The following is a 23919-nucleotide window of genomic DNA, read 5'->3' on the forward strand; positions in this document are numbered from 1 at the left end:
ACATGTTTATGTATTCATTATTTTAAATAAAGTTCCTTCAAATTTGAATATATAAATGTTATATCATCTTAAAACAGCTACAGGTACAGGTAAATAAAGTTCCTTCAAATTTTAAATAAAGGCCCGGGACAAGATTTTAAATAAAGTTCCTTCAAATTACTTTTAATATATAAATGTTATTAATTGAACACTCAAAATATATCTAAAAATATTTATATTAAATAATAAGTAAATAAAAGGATATATATTATAATATCATCTTAAAATTTTCTTCTTACATGTTTATATATTCATTATTTTGTTGATATGTAATTGGATCATATTATTAAAATTGGGCCCTATAAATTCGAGGGCCTAGGACCCTCCTCTCTGCCTCACCCTAAGGGCCACCACTGCTACCTGCAGCTACAGGTACAGGTAAAAAAATGTGAATATTCTTTCACATCCACCATGCCAGCATCAAAGAGCTGTGTGATTCAGTCTGGTGCATTGGCATTTCCCAAAATTACGGATTCACCTGCTTGCACTGCTTTGCTTGTGATCCCATTTGTACCTACACTGACATGGGGCCTGGATAGTAGTGCGCTACTACGTACTCTCCCTCCCTCCTTCACTCACTTTTTGTTTCTTTTTTTTTTCTAAAAAACATTGCAATTACGAGGGTTCGTGCTAGCTAAACTAGTTCAAATTTAACCAACAAGATCAAGACTGTCCTGCGCTAGTGCGTGCGGATGGTTTGAGATATGGACCGTCGAACAGAATTTGGCCTTGAAAATGTACTATTTGGTGCAAGGTGCACCAAATTCATCCAATCTAATTCCAGACAGCGACCACGACAATGACAGAAAGATCTTACTATCTTAGTGGAGCTAAGCGACGACGACGACGACGCGAAAACATCTTAGTGGAGCTATCTCGTAAATAGCTTTTGTCGTCTCTAATGACTGTTAAAGCCACACATTTGCCCCTGCCCGATGGAGGCCGACGCCGCCACGGCCGTCCAATGTAGCACCCGTGCTCTGCAATACGAGGCCCATGATGGGCATCTTCACCTTCTCCGTTCGATTCGATGATGTAGAAGATGTCGTTGTGCACCGGGATCTATCCTCCTCTGTTGCGACCACCTGAGAGGGTGACCTGGCTCTGGCTGTGTGTTTATTGCACGCCTATGCCTTGGCGTTGTAGGCGCAACATCCACCGGGCATTTCCGCAGATGAGGAGCGATGGAGGAAGCAGAGATGAGGGTTTAAGAGAGGAGGAGACCCTGATGGGGCTTGGAAGAGGCGAGGCGAGGCGAGGGTTTTGTGAGAAGATGAGGTGGAGTGTGAGGGAACAATTAGGGCTGATTTGGTGACCCGGGAGGATTGGAGGGGATTGAGGAGGAAATTAGTTTATTTGAACCGCATGCGGTTCCAAAATCAAAATCAACGACATGTATATATATATATATATATATATATATATATATATATATATATATATATATATATATATATATATATATATATATATATATATATATATATATATATATATATATATATATATATATATATATATATATATATATAGTGAATACTGCTACTTTATCCGTTTCATAGTTTTATATCTTTATGGACATGGTTTTTATGGTTACCGCTACCGTTTTTTGTTTTAGTAAAAAAAACACAGTAAACCTTTGAAAAACGACCCTCGATCGGTAATTGATATGTTCTGGTTTCGATTCCAGCCCTGGTATATATACATCTGATTACCTTTTTGGATCCCAGAGCTTAAGTAAACCGACTAAAGTTTAGCTCTTCTTTAAGAGCTAAAAGTGACTAAATGAAAACTTTTTTTATTATTTTAGTTACTTTTAGCTCTTCCTGTTTAGATCTTTAGCCTCTAAAAAGACCAAACTTTATTTACTTTTTGTTTTAGATACCGCGATCCAAACATGCCCTAAAATGTAACTTGGGCCCGGTGTACGGCCATTCTTTCGTAGAAGATCCCAGCCGTCATGGGAGGGTGTGAGAGAGAGCCTAGTTAGCGTGGGGACGACTGACCATGACTGGTGGGCGGGTGTGATTGGGATACTATGGGCCTGCAGCCGTTAGTTGCAGCGTGCACATCGTCTGATGCATGCACCACATCCCATTTGCTATTTGCTTGCCCGATCCTCGCATAATAATTAGCCAAGCTCTACCGCTCACTTGATTAACCAAACCCACCGACTTGCATGATTTGTCCTCTGACAAGCACAAGCGCTCTGGCTAACCCACAAAAACCACCGGTACTAATAATCTACGCGGCACAGACACATGCAAGCCACTACTGCCTTGTGCTGCTCATCAGCTTTTGGGAGCTTATTAAAAAAAACAGAAAGAGCTTTTGGGATCCTAAGTGATCTAGCTCCCAGCCCATCGGTCTCCAAGGACCACAGAGAGTGTGTCCTTGCTAGTTGCTACCCATGTGCTGCTGACTGAGAGACCACGCCCTAGCTCGGTTTTGTACGGACCTGGGAACTGAATGTCACATGCATGACATGCATGGTGAAACAACCAGATTATTATTGTTAATCTAGACCAGCCGTAACAACGCAGCGCTCTTCTAGCTATGTATATACGTGGTTTAGGGTTTAGGGTCTAGAATGAGAATCACATTGAATGAGAACCACGTACAAAATTTAAAATTTGTGCACGAGCTGTAATATATATAGACTCAGAAGATAAGATGGAGACCACAAAAATTGTGAGAGATCGAGAAAGCAACGAGGAAAAGAAAGAGTTCTAAGAACAACTGAAAACATGCTTGTGTTGGATGGATCATAGCTCTAAACTCTAAACCCTAAAATCTAAAGCCATATCATAGGATAAGCGATATCACAATAAATAATAATTATTATTATGTTTTTTTTTTTGCTGAAAAGGTAAAATCCAAAGCCTGATGGAACCCAAGGGGGATGTTTTGGACGGATTTGAAGATTTTTAACCTGCTGCTTTGCTGATGCTTTCAGGCTTGGTTCTTTCTTGCTGGCATGAATCATTCCTTCATATAATATAGTACTTGTGTAACGATGGGGGACCTAGCTAGGGGGGGCGCTCCTGGGACTAGCTATAGCTAGGCAGCAAACAAGCAGGAACGACGTGGCTAGAAATTTGTAAGGACACTGTGAGATTTGTTTTACGCGTGCATATGGTCCCAGAAACAAAATGTCCCCTTCGTTTTGAAATGCGAACGTTTCTGCGCATGCGTGACCACAAGGGGCGGCCGGATGCGCAGTGATATTCTTTCCTAGATTTGTGATTTGGTTTTTATAGCTCTACTGGCGAAGACAACGAGTCGTTCTTTACTATTTAGGCGGTTGGGCATGCAGGTCACGTCACATAGGGTACGTCTGTTTTGGTACAGAGCTCTAAATTCAAATAAAAACAAATTCAGATCTAGCTTTTTAGCTAAACATTTTTACAATTGGTGGAGCAGCTGGCACTCCACAAAATCTAAGATTGATAGTCGATGCCACTATATATAATTCATTCACAGTTTAAACTTTATAAAACCCAACCAACCAAATCGCTCCGCATCATAACCTCCACTAAATCCACCAAACAAATTGCTCTATACTTATCAAACCAACAAATCAAAACCAACTGTTCAGATCGTTGTATAACCCTTTACTCCCTCAAATTCAATGGGCAATATTATTTGGATCATCCCTCATCCTTCTCCCCCCCCCCCCCTCGTGTCTCTGCTGCCTCTCCCCCTCACTTGCGTCGCCGTCGCCATCAACCCTTATCCTCGCATTATCGTCGCCGCCGTCATTCCCTACCCTCCCCGAGATTGTAGCGTTAGCTCGAGCTATAAACTAGTTAGAAAAAAATATCCACCATGCTACACATTACAGAGAAATAAAGGGGTTTATTCTTTTTTTCTTGTTTCTTCTAACTCGACTCTTCTTTCCGATGAATGACCAAGCACAACGCAAGCACCCTCGGCCATGTCCTGCACCATTGGCCCTCACGAGTCATGAACACCCCGTTAGCCATGGTCCTAGCAGTCATGTGTCGTGGCCACGTCGTCGTGATCGCCCCACCGCACGCCCTGGTACGTCTGGCTACCGCCCTATGCCGCCATGAACCGTCTCCCCGCGCCCCCATCCAGCGTAAATCTACGAAAGAATATCTCTGCATATCATATGAACGAATATTATTTCATAGATTTACGATTTGGCTCGTTTTTATCCACATATAACATCATATTTTAGATAAAACAATGAATAAATTATAGACGACTCTCATATCACAATAAACTAATCTATAATTGATTATTTTCTTTATTGGTCATATGTATATTATAATATATTTCTTCCATATGCTTAGATGAGATATTTCAATTGATCATAATATTATGCTTTGATGTTTTCGCTTTTCACATATGATTCTGATCCATTATCGATCTGTTTCGTTCGTTTTGGTTCATTTCCATCATCCCACTAGTCTCGTTTTTTATCCCATTTCCAAAATAAAATGTAACTAAAAAGGGGTTATCCTAGTTTGTTTTCATCCCTAGTTGGCAGTGACACAGAGAGAAGCATGAAGTTGTACTAAACACTTTAACAAATCCCTAGAACGGTAACATGTACATGCACTGTTCATTGTCTGGTGGTGCAATGAACAAGTGCTATTCACGGTTCGGTGACCACTCGACTGTGTAGTTTTGGCATCTTTTCTCCAAAGGCTATTTGAGTTGTTGGAGGCTATAAATACCTTTTCAACCAGCACATTGAAGACACAAGACCCCTCCCAACCTTCCAAACATTAAGTGCAACATCTCCATGCATCCAAAGCCATTCCCATGCCATATTTGATCGATTTGTGTTTGAGAGACATAGCGGCTAGCGTATTTGAGTGTTGCAAGGTCTTGTGATCATTTGAGCTTTGTGTGTTCTTCTCTCTCTCATTCTCTTGATTGTAAAGTGAGGCAAGAGGCCTCAATTCTGTCTGTCGAGGCCCTTATGGGACTTGGTGTCCCCGAGATAGTGAAGCAAGCTCAACCGGTCTCCATGACCGTTTGAGAGAGGGAAGGGGTTGAAAGAGATTCATCCTTTGTGGACTCCTCAATGGGGATGTACACCCTTCGGGGTGGAACCTCGGGAAACAAATCATCGTGTCTTTGCGTTGATCACTCTTTGCGATTTGCTTCTTTCTCTCCTCTCTCTCACTAGTTCTCTTGCTAGCATATTGATTTTGAGTTGGCTTCCAAAGTTATCTGCATTGATTGAGCAACCCGTGGCAAGAACTATCTTCCACACTCTGATTACATTAAATCTCGTTCTAACGCTAACCTCAGGTGAAGTTTATGTTCAAAGTTTATAATTTTCAGGTTTTGCCTATTCATCCCCTCTAGGTGACTTTCAGTGATCGCATGGACATAGAGGCTGTTGGTTGGAGTGAATCAATATTTACGCTATATCTAACACTACTAATGCTTAAACTTGAGGATTTTTACGATCATGAATAAAACACATTGGAGTTATTAACATCTCTCACATTTGCTTTGTATTTACGGTAGAAATACGATTTTTTTGAAAGAGAAATATGCCCTTGGGCCATTTCTATAAATGTTTTGGTGATTAGATGCCCAACACATATTGTTTTAGTTCATATGTGCTAAGTGGTTGAGAAGTGCAAATCAAGAATCAAGGTATGTTTCTAGGCCTAGTAAATTGTTTTTAGATATTAATGAAAGTCGCCTAGAGGGGGGTGAATAGGCAAATCTGAAATTTATAAACTTAAGCACACACTACAAGCCGGGGTTAGCATTAGAATTAAATTCGATTCGGAAAGAGAGGGCGAAAACAAATCACAAGCAAATAAGACGGATGACACAGTGATTTGTTTTACCGAGGTTCGGTTCTTGCAAACCTACTCCCCGTTGAGGTGGTCACAAAGACCGGGTCTCTTTCAACCCTTTCCCTCTCTCAAACGGTCACTTAGACCGAGTGAGCTTCTCTTCTCAATCAAACGGGACACTAAGTCCCCACAAGGACCACCACACAATTGGTGTCTCTTGCCTTGGTTACAATTGAGTTGGAATCAAGAAAGAAGGAAGAAGAAAAGCAATCCAAGCGCAAGAGCTCAAATGAACACAAGTATCTCTCTCTCACTAGTCACTATTTGATTGGAATGATCTCTGGACTTGTGAGAGGATTTGATCTCTTGTTTGTGTCTTGTATTGAATGCTATAGCTCTTGTATGAGGTGTGAAGGCTGAAAACTTGGATGCTATGAATGGTGGGTGGTTGGGGGTATTTATAGCCCCAACCACCAAAGGAGCCGTTGGTGGAGGCTGCTGTCGCATGGCGCACCGGACAGTCCGGTGCACCACCGGACACTGTTCGGTGTGTCAGCCACGTCACCCGACCGTTAGGGTTCGACCGTTGGAGCTTCTGACTTCTGGGCCACCGGACAGTCCGGTGGTGCACCAGACAGTCACTGTTCACTGTCTGGTGCGCCTTTTGGCTCTGCTCTGACTTCTGCGCGCACTGTAGCGCATTAACTGTTCATTGCAGACGACCGTTGGCGTTGTGTAGCCGTTACTCCGCTGGCACACCGGACGGTCCGGTGCTACACCGAACAGTCCGGTGAATTATAGCGGAGTGGCTCCCAGAATTCCCGAAGGTGGCAAGTTCAGAGTTGGGTTCCCTGGTGCACCGGACACTATCCGGTGGCACACCGGACAGTCCAGTGCGCCAGACCAGGGCACACTTCGGTTGTCTTTTGCTCTCTTTGTTTGAACCCTTTCTTGGTCTTTTTATTGGTTTATTGTGAACCTTTGGCACCTGTAAAACTTATAGTCTAGAGCAAACTAGTTAGTCCAATTATTTGTGTTGGGCAATTCAACCACCAAAATTAATTAGGAAAAGGTGTAAGCCTATTTCCCTTTCAATTAACATATCTCTCTAAGTGCTAGGGACACTACCAAGAAAAGTGGAAATGAATTGGAGAAGTTTTGGCTGAGTTCAGCCAAACCAGCACCAGGCTGTGGTGCACCGGACTGTCCGGTGGTGCACCGAACAGTGTCCGGTGCCCAGGTTGTCCCGGAGACGAACTCGTCGCTCTCGGGGAAAAGTGAAGGCATCGCGGCTAAAAATCAAGGAACTGTCTGGTGAGTCAACGGCGTCCGTGGCCAACGGTCGGCAACGCAATCAGCGGGCGACGCGTGGCCCACACCAACGGTCGGTTGGTCACATCGGACTATCCGGTGTGTACCAGATAGTGTCTGGTGTGCCAACGGGACCAGAGGTCCAACTGTTGGCTGCACCTGATAAGGAAGGAGATTGAGCACCGAACTGCTACTGTTCATATCCGGTGGTGCACCGGACTGTCTGGTGCGCTACCCGACAGAAGGCAAGAATTGCTTTCCAATTGGATCTCCAACGGCTCCTAGCTGCCTTGGGGCTATAAAAGGGACCCCTAGGCACATGGAGCACTATACCAAGCATTCACTAAACATCCTAAGACACCTAGACTCTGCAATCACGCAATCGGTTCATCGTATTAGAGATTTGAGCACCGTTTGAGTTGTAAACTCCCTGCGCCGTGTTTTGTGGTCACGTCTTGGCTTGTGTGCGTGTGTTTGCTGTGAATTGAGTCTTGCGTGTGTTGTTTTCCCTCCCTTACTCTTGTGCTTCTCTTGTGATCAATACTGTAAGGGCGAGAGGCTCCAACTTGTGGAGATTCCTCGCAAACGGGAAGAGAACTCTAAAGAAAAGTAACGTGGTATTCAAGTTGATCGCTGGATCACTTGAAAGGGGTTGAGTGCAACCCTCGTCCATTGGGACGCCACAACGTGGAAGTAGGCAAGTGTTATACTTGGCCGAACCACGGGATAAAACATTGTGTCTCTTGTGTTGCTTTTCTCTGTGATTGATTTCTTCTCAAGAGCTCGCTCCATAGTAACTTGTTTAATCTAACTAACATTTTATAAACCAAGTTTGTGCTATTAGTGTTGAATTTTGAAGGATCACCTATTCACCCCCCTCTAGGTGCTCTCATTTTTACGTTAAAAAGTGAAGATTTGTACGCTAAAAACTGAAGATTTTTACGCTCGAACCTGAAGTGCATCCAACAGTGTACCATATGCCATATTTTCTGCGTGCACAGTGAAAAGGGAATCCCTTCATTTATGGTGGTCGCATGTACGTGGGGCCGTTGGTTAGGAGTGAATCAACATTTATGCTATATCTAACGCTATTTATGCTCAAACTTGAGGATTTTTACGACCAAGAATACAATACATCAGAGTTATCAACGTCCATCACGTTGGCTCCGTATTTATGGTCAATACTAAGGATTTTAATGCTAAAAAATGAAGAGTACTATTGTTTGCTTCGGATTAAAGCCAACTATTTAGACTGCTGTAGCTGCAATCCATAGAGACAAAACATTGTAGAAGTAGTAGAAGTTGCTACGGATTAAAGCCAAGTGAGCCGCGCTCGAACCTAGAGTGCGTCCACTAGTGTTTCACATGTCATATTTCCGCGTGCACAAAGGTAAGGAAACGACCCCTTGATTTTGTGGTGTCCATAACTTCTATAAAAATCAAATCACCTAATCAACTACTCTAATTAATTCCCCTAATCAACTCTCTTGATTTATTAGGGGTGGGGCAACCGGTTAAGCAAGAGGTCGATGTTGGGAATGGGGCGACCAAGGTTTCCTGTAACTATTGGAAGCCATATACTCCTAATATACCTTCCCTATATATACACACTACTTTAAAGCACCAGTTTTGTGTGTCGTGCGTCATGTGTGAAGCGCGTAGGTCTATTCCTCTTGCTCACTTCTTGTCTAACAATAGACCATTACACCATATATGGGCCTTGAGAAACCATCCAAACCCAACGCGATAGAAAGCCAGATGCAGCGCAACGCTTACACATAGTACCACCTCGCTAGCTGAAAGAGGACGAGCGACCTATAAAAATGGTGGTCGGACTCATTTTCAACTCAGGATAAGGTGTAATATTTGTTCTTATCAATTTAATCTATACTACTCCTTAAGAACCTAAGGAGGGCATCCACCGGCTTCACCACGGCTCCACCCTCCCACTAATCTCGCTCCGCGCCCTCCCCATCCCCGCATCCCGCATCTTGCAGCCGCGCCCCGCCCCATCCCCGCATCTCGCAGTCACGCCCCGTCCCCATCCTCGCTCCATTCTCGTACGTTGTCGATCGACCCTACCCCACCATCCCCATCCCATTCGCTTGCGCTAGCGGCCGACGCGTCGGCCATGGCCCTTGCCCCCGCGTCGGCACCCGATCTCTAGGCCGAGTGCCGAGCAGTAGAAGGGCAAGATCTACATCCTCATGTCGGTCATGGCCAGTTGCCCACCCCGGCGCCTATGCTCGAGAAGTCACCCGTCTACCGTCGGCCAAACCGCTTCGGTGCGAGGAGGCGCTACCGTCCTCTTCCTCCGATCCACCTCTCCAGCCAACCAGCCAGGTTGCCGCTGCCGAGAGCGAGCGGAGGCCTCCCTCCGCCGATAGGGAGGAAGGTGCTCACCAAGTTCAAAACCAAGAGCAACTGGGTCAAGGGCCTCACCTTCCACTCGCGCCGCCCATGGATCATGTCAAGCCTCCACAACAGCATCATCCACATGTCTCGGCGCGGCGCAGATCTCCTCCTTGGCACGCAGATCGGCATGATCCACTTCCCCCACCCATCTGCTCTCCATCGGCGTGATCCACTTCTCCACCCATCGGCGTGATCCCCTCCCGTGTCGCGGCGCAGATCCCCTCCTCAGCGTGCAGATCGGCGCGATCCACTCCCGTGTCGTGGTATCCTCCTCGGCCTCTCCCCCGTGGCCGATCTCCTCTCTATGGAATACCGGGGTTGCCTCTCCCACGCGATCCAAAAACTCTGTGTGATCCACTCCCCCACCGATCTGCGGGCTATGGAATACTGGGGTCACGGTCTCCTCCTTGGCGCGATCCACGGTCAGGCACGCCAATCCCGCCCACGGTGCGATGGAGGAGCGATCCCGCTCCTAGGCAGGCGGCGACGAAGGACTGCACCGCGACGAGTGGATTCTCGATGGCGTTCAGCATGATGATGCTGGATGCTGGCATGTATGGAGCGTGGTGGAGTTCAGCGGCCTCATGAAATCGGAGTTGCAGCACGTCAGGGAGGCCGTATGCTAGGGCGCCAACTACCTGCTCAAGGCCATGGTGCGCCTGGACACCCAAGTACTTCCTTTTTCTCGTTCATGTGTTCCTTTTCTCATTTTCAACTTCCTGGTATCATTTGGAACTATGCAGAGATGTCTTTGGGGAAGGCGTTTATCCTGATGTGTTCATATGACGATGTATTATGGAGGCACAAGAATTGCTGGTTCGTCTCTCTCTCTCTCTCTCTCTCTCTCTCTATATATATATATATATATATATATATATATATATATATATATATATATATATATATATATATATATATATATAGCTTTTATTGTCTATGTGGTACGACATCAAAAAGTGACAACGAGCAGATCTTTCGACTTTCCAATCTACTTGTCTTTTTTTATATAGATGTTCCACAACACATGTAGTTCCATCGTACTTAATGAAATGCAGAAATTGCGGACATGGAACTGATTTGAGGGGCTGCCTGCAATGGTCTTTCAGGAACGAATGTAATTTGAAACGAAAGACATAAACGTTCCATAAAGATTTGCTATGATTGGAATGCAACACTAACCTTGATCGCCAGGACAATATATACAATAATCTACTTTCTTTCTATCTATTACAATGTAGTAATATAGTATTGGAGTTTGAAGCGTCCTCTGATTAGTACATACTAGGAACGTGCTCGTGCGATGCCACGGAACACAAATTGCGATCCTCCAATGGACTTAGGGCCCTGACGACGGGCGGCGTGAGTACAATAATGGCGCGGACCTCCTCGGCGCGCACGCGCTCCGTGAGGCGGAGCTGGCGCGCGCTGAGCAGCTCCGTGACCCACGACTTGCGGAGCTGGCGCCAGTAGGGCCCGTAGTGCGACCACAGCATGCCGGAGTAGTTGTACACGGTGTGCTTGCCGCAGGCCATGCGGGGCCAGTCGACGTTTGCCAGGTCCTGGGTCTTGAGGAGGACCTCGGCCACCTCGACGGAGGAGCCCACGACGATGGGGAAGGAGCCAAAGCGGAGCGACATGAGCGGGGAAGGCGGCGGCTGCGTGCATGGCGGGGAAGGAGGCGGGGGCAGCTGCGCGGGGAAGGAGGCGGCTGCTGGAGCGGGAGCGGATCCGGCGCTAGGCGCGACTCGCAAGCGAGGATGGAATCGCAATCGGACGGTGGGGATGAACGCAATCGGACGGTCGGGATATAGGTGGGGGCACAGTTGTGCCTGGTCTACACTATCGTCTTAAGGATTAGTAGAGATATAGCGAGTGGGTCGCGGTCTCCTCCTCGGCGCAATCCACGGCCGGGCACGCCAATCTCGCCGATGGTGCGCCCAACCGACGGAAGACATCGTGATCCACTCCCCCCCATAACCGATCTGCTCTCCATGATCACTCCTATTTCTATTTAACAATCACTATATGTGTGAAGCCTGCACAAAACTCTGCTTCACGGGCTGAACTACACCGGAAAAGCATAGCACAAATGAAGGTTTGACACTGCTCTGTTCTGTAAGCATAGTTGAGTGCAAAGCTTGCCTCTGAAACATTTACTGATTTGAAGCATTTTGCAGATCAACACATAATCTTTTCAAGATATGCATATATATGCTGATCCTTCACATGTTCATGTTGTTCTTATAGAACAACATGTCATGGTTGTTCCACAGCATAGTTCTAGCAAGGATTTGGCTTCGAATGCTTCTAAACAAAAGGATACTATTGTGCTACCTAAACTACAAGGAGAGTCTCTAGTACCCAAAAGTAGTGCTGGTAAAAAAAGTGGGCACATCTTGCGAGCTGTCATTTTTGTGCATGGTTTTCAGGCAAGTTACATTTGTCTCTTTTATGTATGACCTGATTTAAAAGTAATACTTATCCAAACCAACAAGTATACAGTTGGTGGGCCTCGGTTTCCTATGAGAAACCTACACCAGGAAATATTACCGATCGGAAAATGAATCGAAGAACTGAGGACGTTTCCCATACTCAAAAAACAGCTGCATAAATAAAAACAATATTGTTTTCAATTGGAATTTTTGTAAGGTTCCTTACATCGAAAACAATATTGTTGTATGTCCCAGACATAGTCAAATTCCCCACAACCAAACATTATTGAACTGCCAATTTTTGTTTAGCTTCTTAATCCTAGGTTTTTTGTTTTTGTAGCTAGTTGTTTACGCGCATCTTTTCCTTCCACATCGTGATCCGGGTCGCGGAGATTTTGAAGATCTTAGACATCGCCAGTGAGCGAAGCCTCATCGACAACTTTATCTGAAGCTAACACGAGTGCATTCAAGGTACACATATCATATGTTGTTAATTAATTGCAGGTGTCTACTTAAGGATGATGGCAAAGGTGTCGGAGAGTCACTTGATGAAGTGGTCTGCGTAAGATTGCCATGGGCTCACGGTACCCATTCAGTCCATCTCTATTATACTCTCTAGCATTATCCTATATGGACAGCAAGTCTGCTCACTCTTTTTCCTTGCTTTTACTCATGAGGTATATTTGCTTACCATCTGAACCTTTCTGTTGTGTTTTTCATGTTGTCGAAGCTTAACGATTTGTTCTTGGTATAGAATGAGATGAGCTCGAAATGCTACAAAGTCTTCCTGATAATGTTAGAATTATTAGGTTGTAGGTATCATTTATACCTGTTCTTCCCCTTCCGTTACCATTAACCCATGAATCTGATTACTTGTATATTTTCTGTTACCATTTACCTGTTCTCAACATTTGAGATTCTAGATGATGGTACCACACTACTCTGCTTGGCCCATCTTTTTTAGGTATGTTTGTAGTTCTTTGTTAAAACATTTTCCCCTCTCCTTGATAATGAATCATCAATACTAGCTTCATGTAAGCCAGCATAGTGTGGCAGCGCCAGTGACCGAGATTAGGACGTGCTTTGTCATAAATCAAGGCCTGGAAGGGAGCTTTCTATGATTTTTTGTCCATTTGTTCCTCACCCTTTCATCGTTTAGTCACATGTTCTTTCCTTTCATTTTGATTATGAAGCTGCAAAATATTTAGTAATGTCACACCGCTCTATGATGATCCATAGACTCATAATGTTATTTGAAATCTGAAGGTGCTCTTTCTTTGTTAGTACAATCTAATGAGTGTAAACTATTGTAGCATCCCAAAAATCCTAACCCAGGTTTGAAACCCTAATCTACCCTTTCCCCTCCTTTCATCCTCTAATTCCAAGACCTCCACTAAATTTTCTTTCATCATATGCATACATTTTGTTTGATCACAAAGCACCTCACTTAGATTCTATTTTCTAAACACTTAGAGTATCTACAAAATAATTTGTTCAAAAGAAAAAGGGGCAAAATGGGAAATAGGAATTAGAAAGTAAAAAGAAAAAGAGAAAAGCCTTCTCCTCCCCCTGCTGGACCGAATCCCGGCCCAAACCCGCGGCCTCCCCTTCCCACGCGCCCGCGCTCCTCCTCTTTCGGCCCATCTTCGGCCTGCCTCCGCGCGCGCGCGCCAGCCCGCTCCACACCCCGCCTCCCTCTCGCTGGCAAGGCGTCCCCACCCGTCAGCCGCCCTCTCTCTCGCGCGCTCGCTCCCTCTGGCAGAATGGCCCCGCTGGTCAGTTGCTTCGTCGTCCTTCCGCCGTCCCCTCACCGAAGTCACCTCCGGCCGTCGCCTCCGTCCTCCCCTCCATCATCTCGCCGCACAGCGAAGTTTGGCACCGCTCCGTCCTCCCCCCCCTTGACCAGCGTCCTCGCCGGTACCGCCCCGCCGTGGTGTCCCCTCGGCGGCGCTGTGCGGCATTAATGGCGGCACTGTGTAGCTCGCCGGAGCCAAGAAGCTCCACCGCCCCCCCTTCCCTCGCGCACCTATAAAAGGCTCGCCCCGAGCTCCTTCTTCCTCGCACCAGCCTCGGTCATCCCTCTCCTCCCCTCCCCCGAGCACAATTCACGAAGCGCCGGCGTCGTCCTCCTCTCCGGTGAGTCCTTTCCTCCTCCTCCCTCTCCTTCTCCGTTGGTCTGACAAGAAATTAAGTGAGCCGAGCAGCTCCCTCACGTGGCCACGAACCCGAAGCACCACCTTCCAGCCCCCGTCCCCCACCCAGAGCCCACCGGCGGCGATCCCCGCCGCGGAACTCTACCCCCTCCCCGTGGGCAGCCCCCTCCCAACCCTCTCCAGCCAAATTGAGCCCACCGTTAGAATCGCCAGCCTCCGCCCATGCTAAACCACCCTTCCTTGGACCGAGAACCGGGCCACCGGCGGCAAGCCGCCGTCAAGCTTCTCCGGCGGCCGGCTCTTCTCCCTCGCTCGGCCGGTTCGCCACGCCGTTTGGCCGCGACGCCGTCCCCCCCCCCCACCCGCTCTCGCTGGCAAGTGGGCCCACAGCAACGCCGTCACCCTCGCAGCCGCGCCGTCTCCCCCTCGCTCTTGGGCCGCCGCTGGGCCGAAAGCGCTTCAGCGCGCGCGCTCGCGTCTGGGATGGGCCAAAAGCCATGTCCCCAGCCCAGGAAAGAGGAATTCTCTTTTCTTTTTCTTTTTCCACCCCTTCTTCCCATTTAAATAGTTTTCTCAATATTTTATGCACCAAAAATTATCAAAAAGGATTTCCAAGGTTACATACAATAATGTTGTTAGAAAATGAGACACTATGATTGATAAACCACTATTGATGTATTGTTTTACTGCCTGTTTCCTAGAAGAAGCGGGGACCGCAGATCCGGATCCCGTAGCTCCGGAAGAAGGGCCGGAGCCCGAACTTCCGAAAGTAGATCTTCTGTGCCAGGAGAGCTTCAACGAAGGCAAGTCCATCCTTCCCTTGATGCATAAATTACCTATTCTCTCTACCACTGCCTAGGCCGGGAACTATGGGGGAATATTGCATTGTGAGTGAGAGATGGCCCGCATTAACATATACTTTCTGGATACAAAATGTGGTTTGGAAAGAAGGGCAATGTGTTTCTCCAAATAAAGTCTCTTTTTGAAAAGTTTTGCGATGAAGGGTACTCACCCTCATCACCCTGGGAGTGGGATGATCAGGGACTCCCTGGTTTAGGGGAGGGCCTAAGGTGTTGGCTCAGCTGGTTTAGGCGTGAGCAGAAGGATTGTCCCCTCATATAAGGACCGGCTTGTCATTTTCACTACCTGTACTCCTTTATCGTACAACCACTCGAGACTGTGTGGGCAGTCACTCAATCCGAACTCGTGCGGTCCTACCCCAGGGTTAAGAAGGCTGGGGAGCACCGGGAGGATAAGGAGGGGGAAAGTTTTGTCCGGTTTGGACATGGTGGTGGCCTGACTCCTTCCGGATAACCGTTAAGGTTAGGACGTACGAGTAAGGAAAGAGATCCGGTATTCGGGTCTCGCGACGGTGAGATCGCAGAAACCGGGCTAGTGGGTAAAGTGTACCCCTCTGCGCAGAGTTGAAACCTATTTGAATAGTCCGTGTCCACTGGTATGGATGAGTCCGGTATGGTATGTCAATTAGAACTTTCTCTATGAGTTTCATGAAAAGGGGAATGTGTGAATAAGTAGGTGTTAAGAAAGAAACTGAGGCCACGGGAGCAGGAAGCTCAGTGGCGGTTGAGTTTTTGGTTATTATAAGACTATGGGAAAAACCTTCAAGTATCTGCCTTTCTCTAAGAAAATGACGAGTGACCACAACTCCACCAAATTGAGCATGTATATCATAGGTCTCTTTCTCTCTACGGGAGCGGGGTGGGCTTGCGGAATACCTAGTGTATTCACCCAGATTTATTTATGTTTTTCAGCAGCCGAGGACTTCTTTTCTGCTATGCTTGATTAAGAGGGCTGTGTCTGCACCCAGTTCTGCCTGTGGCTTGGGCTAGTATATTTTCCTACTGCGTTTCTTAATTTGGCTCTCTCGAGCTTGTACCCCGGTATTGTAATAACTTTTATCTAAACTCTGTACTATTTGAAGTAAGGAATGTGTTTGCTAGCCTCCTGGGACTAGTATTTGTATCACATTTGAGTCCCAAAGGATCGGGACGCTTCAGGTGGTATCAGAGCCATAGGACTAGCCGTAGGACACAGCCCTGACCTTAAAAACTTGCCCTAAAAAGAAAATATCTCTTACCCCAAGAAAAGTTTTCTCTTCTCTTCCCCGATTTTAACAAGACCCTTCTTTTCCTATTCCAGATGGAAGACTCTCTAGCCATTAGGACATCCTACTGCTCAGAGGTGGAAGGGTTCCCGCATCTCTTGCGAAGCTGCGCGCTTCGCATGGGAATCCGCAAAAAGCCGGAATACGTCTGGACGGAGCATATCGAAGGCGGAATAGAGAAATGCTCTATGGCAGTCTACCTGGGAGAAAGCCGAAACTACCCAAACCATCCTTCCTTCCAAGTCACTGTTACCGGATACCGTTTCCCCGATACTTGCCAAAATGTTGCCCGAAAAGCCCTCCGACAACTGTGTCAGAACTACAACAAAGCGATCTTTGAAACCCCCCTTCGCTACTTTCCACCCAGCAACAAGAATACCCCCACCTGGAGGAAAAGACTTCAGGCCCTATCAGGAGGAGATCCTATTGAGAATGATCCCACCATTGTCTACATGGCCGGATACCTTCACACCCTTGACAACCAATATGATGACCTCGCCCTCCACTGCACCTCCCTAACCTCCCGGGTGGAAAGCCTGGAGCAAAAAGTCAGGGAACTTTCAGAAGAAAAGGCGTCCCTTCAAGAGAGCCTCTCAATGGCTGAAGGGGAAGAGACCAATACCCGTGAAGCTTACCGCACCCTAAAAATGGACTATGACAAGAAACTGAAGAAGCTCGCCCCCGCAAGGAAAATCCGCAAGAAGACCAAAAGTCAAGGATGTCAGACTGAGCAGAAGGGAAAAAACCCTCCAAGGAACCCATCCGACACCGAAGAGATGTCCCTGGCCAGCCTTGATGACCTTCTCAAGGAATTTGGGGACACCTTAGAGAAGGAGTTCGGGAGTACCCTAGATAGCACTCGTGTGTGATGAGCTTGTGGTAGCATGGTGTTGTGTCAATGTAATGGCTTGATGTAATGAATAAAATAACCAGTTAAAAAAAGGCATGTGCATAATAGTGACTCTCTTCCCATGGCAGATGGCTTCGGATAGAACCACGCCTACCGCCTCCGGGATTGGAGCAAGACTTCCTCTAGGAGCTGAAGGAGAGGCTGGCGGAGAAGGGGGTGAGACCCACCTCCCCGCACCTCCGGAACTACCATTAGACCTAGCCCAAGTTCTGGCCAATCAAACCCGACTCATTGAAGTCCTCACTCAAAGTCTGGAAAATCAGCGCCCAGGCGGTGGAAGGCCACAGGACAGGATGGGGGAATTTTTGAGGCTCAAGCCTCCCACGTTCGCGGGGTCCAGCAATCCCCTCGATGCAGATGACTGGCTTCGCACGATCAAGAGGAAGTTGGAAGCCATCGCTTGTCCCGAGAATCAGCGTATTCAACTGGCAGCTCATCAGCTTTTAGGAATGGCCTTAGCATGGTGGGACACTTTCAGTGAAGCCGTCAGAGATGCTACCTGGGCAGAATTCAAAACAGCTTTCCGTGAACACCACGTACCCCAGGGGATAGTTCAACTCAAGGAGGATGAATTCCGGGAGTTAACTCAAGGCGGGAGGACAGTCAGTGAGTATGTGCACAAGTTCACAGAGCTGGCCCGCTACGCGCCCGAGGATGTCAGCACCGAGGCCAGAAAAATGGCCCGTTTTTTGAAAGGGTTAAGACCCGAGCTTAAGACCATCCTCGCCAGCCAAGACTTCCACAGCTTCTCTCACCTCTCCAACAAAGCTATCCAAGTGGAAAGGGCAAAAGAGGAAGAAAAAGGGCACATCAAGAGGAAATTCCAAGTCCTCCGAGCGCAACAGCAAGAACGTCACCAGAGAGCTCGACCCTTTGGGCTTCCACCCAGGGGTCCAAGCTTCAATAAACAATCTGGACCCACTCCATCACGCTACAGTCAGCAGAGTCAGAGCTCCCTTCAGACACCCTCCGTTGCAAGCAACCAGCCGCCAGCAAACGCCTATTGGCACTGCGGAGACCCCAGTCACTTCAAAAACAACTGCCCTCAGTTGAAGGCATCTGGACCAACCTACTCCAACTCAGTGAATGGCCCCAAGATTCCATCGGCACCTACCTCCAAGGCACTTCCTTCGAACAGCCAGCAGAGCAGGACTCAGTATCAGGGCAGAGCCCGGGTCAACCACGTCGACGCTCAAGAAGCTCAGTAAGCCCCGGGAGTAGTGCTCGGTGAGTTCCTTGTTGAATTTACTCCCGCTACTGTGCTTTTTGATTCGGGAGCATCCCATTCTTTTATAGCCGCTAAGTTTGTGGAAAAGCATGGCATCCCCTCTACACCCCTAGCTATCCCTTTGGTCACCCGAACCCCGGGATCAGACCTCCTGTGCAAACTCAGGTGCTCCCAAGTCAGAATTCTCTTAAGTGGGATAGTGTTCCTGGCAGACTTAACCATCTTGCCATCCCAAGGAATTGATGTAATCCTAGGGATGGATTGGCTAGCCAAGCACAAGGGTATCATCAGCTGCGCAAGCAAGACGGTTCTCCTCACAGATCACCAAGAAAAGGCAGTTTCCTGTCAAGCCCAACCGCCCGCAAACGATCCAATGATGTTTAATCTAACCGCAGAGAGCATGTCTGTAATCAAGTAGTTTGAGGATGTATTTCCGGAAGAGTTGCCCGGAATGCCACCAGAAAGAGGAGTGGAGTTCTATATAGATCTCATTCCTGGCACTGCGCCCATCGCAAAGAGACCATACCGCATGGCCCCCACTGAATTGGCAGAATTGAAACTTCAGATTTCAGAACTACAGCAAAAAGGGTACATCTGTCCCAGTTCGTCTCCCTGGGGAGCACCCGTTCTTTTCATTACCAAAAAGGATGGAAGTATGAGGATGTGTATTGACTATCGATCCTTGAACGAAGTTACAATCAAGAATAAGTACCCTCTCCCTCGAATCGATGACCTCTTCGACCAACTACAGGGAGCCAAATACTTCTCCAAAATAGACCTCAGGTCAGGGTATCACCAACTAAGGATTAAGGAGGCAGACATTCAGAAAACTGCATTCGTCACCAGATACGGGAAATATGAATTCACAGTGATGCCATTTGGGCTAACAAACGCACCCGCCTTTTTCATGAACCTCATGAATAAGGTATTTATGGAAGAGTTGGATAAGTTTGTCGTGGTCTTTATCGACGACATCCTCATATATTCCAAGAGTCGCAAGGACCATGAGCATCACCTTCGAATCGTCCTCGGAAGACTCAGAGCGCATCAAGTTTATGCTAAACTCAGCAAGTGTGAGTTCTGGTTAGAGAAGATAGCTTTCCTGGGGCATATCTTGACTGCAGAAGGGATAGAAGTGGACCCAGCTAAGGTAGAAGCTGTTTCAAATTGGAAGCAACCATCCAACGTCAGTGAAGTACGAAGCTTTCTGGGAATGGTAGGGTATTACCGCCGTTTTATCAAGGGATTCTCCAGCATAGCAAAACCCATGACCGAACTTCTCAAAAAGGACAATAAGTTTGTGTGGACTCCCAAATGTGAAGAAAGTTTCCAAATCATCAAAGAGAAGCTTACAACCGCACCAGTTCTGACTCTACCAGACATACACCAAGATTTTGTCATCTTCTGTGATGCTTCCAAGCAAGGCTTAGGGTGTGTCCTAATGCAAAATGAGAAAGTCATTGCTTATGCATCCCGCTTACTCAAGCCGCACGAACAGAACTACCCTACCCACGATCTGGAATTGGCAGCCATAGTACACGCCCTAAAAATATGGAGGCATTATCTGATCGGGAACAAATGCCACATCTTCACTGATCACAAAAGTCTAAAGTACATCTTCACGCAACCTGACCTCAACCTCCGTCAAAGAAGGTGGCTCGAATTGATCAAGGATTATGACCTCGAAATCCACTACCACCCCGGAAAGGCCAACGTGGTAGCAGACGCCCTCAGCCGAAAACCCTTCGGGGTTAAAGGAACAAACTTTCTAGAAGATTGGAAGAGAGAATCAGCTCAGCTGAATGCATGTCTGGGAGACAACGGTGGCCTGGAAGTCAAGCCAAATCTAGAAGATCTCATATGCAAGGCTCAACACCTGGACGCAGAGACAGCCAGGCTTATGGGAAGAGCACGCAAGGAGCAACTTTCGGACCTTAGGACAGACGAGCAAGGAGTCCTCTGGTTCAAGAACCGCCTATGTGTGCCAGTGGGAGAGGCACGAGGAACCCTGCTCGATGAAGCCCACAACTCAGCTTACTCTATCCACCCAGGGACCACCAAGATGTACCTAAACCTCAAGGCCAGATATTGGTGGAAAGGGATGAAGAAGGAAATAGCACAGTATGTGGCCCGATGTGACACCTGTCAGCGGACAAAGGCCGAACATCAAAAGCCTGCAGGCCTACTTCAACCCCTCCCAATACCCGAATGGAAGTGGGAAGAAATAGGCATGGATTTCGTAACCGGACTGCCCAGATCACAGAGAGGAAATGATTCCATATGGGTAATAATCGATCGTCTCACCAAGGTGGCCCACTTCGTTCCAGTAAAGACCACTTTCGGAGGAACAGCCCTTGCCCGAATATACCTTAAAGAGATAGTCAGGCTACATGGCATTCCACGGAAGATAGTATCAGATAGAGGAACGCAGTTCACTTCAAAATTTTGGAAGGGCCTTCAGCAAGCAATGGGCACCAAGCTAGATTTCAGCACCGCTTATCATCCCCAGTCAGATGGTCAAACCGAAAGAGTCAACAAGGTCCTCGAAGATTTACTCAGAGCCTGCGTATTAACCTTCGACAGAGATTGGGAGTCCAGTTTGCCGTACGCCGAATTCTCGTACAACAACAGCCATCAGGCCAGCATCAAGATGTCACCATTTGAAGCATTGTACGGAAGAAAATGCCAGACTCCCCTAATGTGGTCCAATGTGGGGGAAAGGACGCTAGAAGGACCCGACTTTCTTAAAGAGGCCGAAGAAAAAGTCGCTTTAATCCGCAGGAGGTTACTTGAAGCTCAGAGTCGACAGAAGAGTTACGCAGACAATAGGCGAAGGGAACTCAGATTTGAGGAAGGAGATTTCGTTTATCTCAAGGTCTCCCCGATGCATGGTGTCAAAAGGTTCCAAATGAAAGGAAAACTGGCACCACGTTTCGTCGGTCCCTACCCTGTCATTTCCCGAATAGGACCCGCGGCATACCGTCTTGAGCTAACAGAATCCATGTCAGATATTCACAATGTGTTCCATGTGTCTCAACTCCGCAAATGCCTAAAAGTACCAGAAACCCGCATCGAGGCAGAGACAATTCAGATTCAAAAGGATCTCCAGTACCGGGAAAAGCCAGTGAAGATTCTCGACTCAGCAGTCAGAAGGACCCGCAATTCAGAAGTGGAACTCTGTAAGGTTCAGTGGAGCAGAGATGGAGAAGAGGAAGCCACCTGGGAAAGTGAGGACTCTCTGAGGAAGGAATACCCTTACCTGTTCTCGAGCCCCGTCTGAATCTCGAGGGCGAGATTCCTTTAAGTGGGGTAGGTTTGTAGCATCCCAAAAATTCTAACCCAGGTTTGAAACCCTAATCTACCCTTTCCCCTCCTTTCATCCTCTAATTCCAAGACCTCCACTAAATTTTCTTTCATCATATGCATACATTTTGTTTGATCACAAAGCACCTCACTTAGATTCTATTTTCTAAACACTTAGAGTATCTACAAAATAATTTGTTTAAAAGAAAAAGGGGCAAAATGGGAAATAGGAATTAGAAAGTAAAAAGAAAAAGAGAAAAGCCTTCTCCTCCCCCTGCTGGACCGAATCTTGGCCCAAACCCGCGGCCTCCCCTTCCCACGCGCCCGCGCTCCTCCTCTTTCGGCCCATCTTCGGCCTGCCTCCGCGCGCGCTAGCTCGCTCCACACCCCGCCTCCCTCTCGCTGGCAAGGCGTCCCCACCCGTCAGCCGCCCTCTCTCTCGCGCGCTCGCTCCCTCTGGCAGAATGGCCCCGCTGGTCAGTTGCTTCGTCGTCCTTCCGCCGTCCCCTCACCGAAGTCACCTCCGACCGTCGCCTCCGTCCTCCCCTCCGTCATTTCGTCGCACAGGGAAGTTTGGCACCGCTCCGTCCTCCCCCCCTTGACCAGCGTCCTCGTCGGTACCGCCCCGCCGTGGTGTCCCCTCGGCGGCGCTGTGCGGCATTAATGGTGGCACTGTGTAGCTCGCCGGAGCCAAGAAGCTCCACCGCCCCCCCTTCCCTCGCGCGCCTATAAAAGGCTCGCCCCGAGCTCCTTCTTCCTCGCACCAGCCTCGGTCATCCCTCTCCTCCCCTCCCCCGAGCACAATTCGCGAAGCGCCGGCGTCGTCCTCCTCTCCGGTGAGTCCTTTCCTCCTCCTCCCTCTCCTTCTCCGTTGGTCCGGCAAGAAATTAAGTGAGCCGAGCAGCTCCCTCACGTGGCCACAAACCCGAAGCACCACCTTCCAGCCCCCGTCCCCCACCCAGAGCCCACCGGCGGCGATCCCCGTCACGGAACTCCACCCCCTCCCCGTGGGCAGCCCCCTCCCAACCCTCTCCGGCCAAATTGAGCCTAACGTTAGAATCGCCAGCCTCCGCCCGTGCTAAACCACCCTTCCTTGGACCGAGAACCGGGCCACCGGCGGCAAGCCGCCGTCAAGCTTCTCCGGCGGCCGGCTCTTCTCCCTCGCTCGGCCGGTTCGCCACGCCGTCTGGCCGCGACGCCGTTCCCCCCCCCGCTCTCGCTGGCAAGTGGGCCGACAGCAACGCCGTCACCCTCGCAGCTGCGCCGTCTCCCCCTCGCTCTTGGGCCGCCGCTGGGCCGAAAGCGCTTCAGCGCGCGCGCTCGCGTCCGGGATGGGCCAAAAGCCGTGTCCCCAGCCCAGGAAAGAGGAATTCTCTTTTCTTTTCCTTTTTCCACCCCTTCTTCCCATTTAAATAGTTTTCTCAATATTTTATGCACCAAAAATTATCAAAAAGGATTTCCAAGGTTACATACAATAATGTTGTTAGAAAATGACACACTATGATTGATAAACCACTATTGATGTATTGTTTTACTGCCTGTTTCCTAGAAGAAGCGGGGACCGCAGATCCGGATCCCGTAGCTCCGGAAGAAGGGCCGGAGCCCGAACTTCCGGAAGTAGATCTTCTGTGCCAGGAGAGCTTCAACGAAGGCAAGTCCATCCTTCCCTTGATGCATAAATTACCTATTCTCTCTACCACTGCCTAGGCCGGGAACTATGGGGGAATATTGCATTGTGAGTGAGAGATGGCCCGCATTAACATATACTTTCTAGATACGAAATGTGGTTTGGAAAGAAGGGCAATGTGTTTCTCCAAATAAAGTCTCTTTTTGAAAAGTTTTGCGATGAAGGGTACTCACCCTCATCACCCTGGGAGTGGGATGATCAGGGACTCCCTGGTTTAGGGGAGGGCCTAAGGTGTTGGCTCAGCTGGTTTAGGCGTGAGCAGAAGGATTGTCCCCTCATATAAGGACCGGCTTGTCATTTTCACTACCTGTACTCCTTTATCGTACAACCACTCGAGACTGTGTGGGCAGTCACTCAATCCGAACTCGTGCGGTCCAACCCCAGGGTTAAGAAGGCTGGGGAGCACCGGGAGGATAAGGAGGGGGAAAGTTTTGTCCGGTTTGGACATGGTGGTGGCCTGACTCCTTCCGGATAACCGTTAAGGTTAGGACGTACGAGTAAGGAAAGAGATCCGGCATTCGGGT

This window comes from Zea mays, chromosome 10 (genome assembly GCF_902167145.1).
Source record: "Zea mays cultivar B73 chromosome 10, Zm-B73-REFERENCE-NAM-5.0, whole genome shotgun sequence".
Lineage (NCBI taxonomy): Eukaryota > Viridiplantae > Streptophyta > Magnoliopsida > Poales > Poaceae > Zea > Zea mays.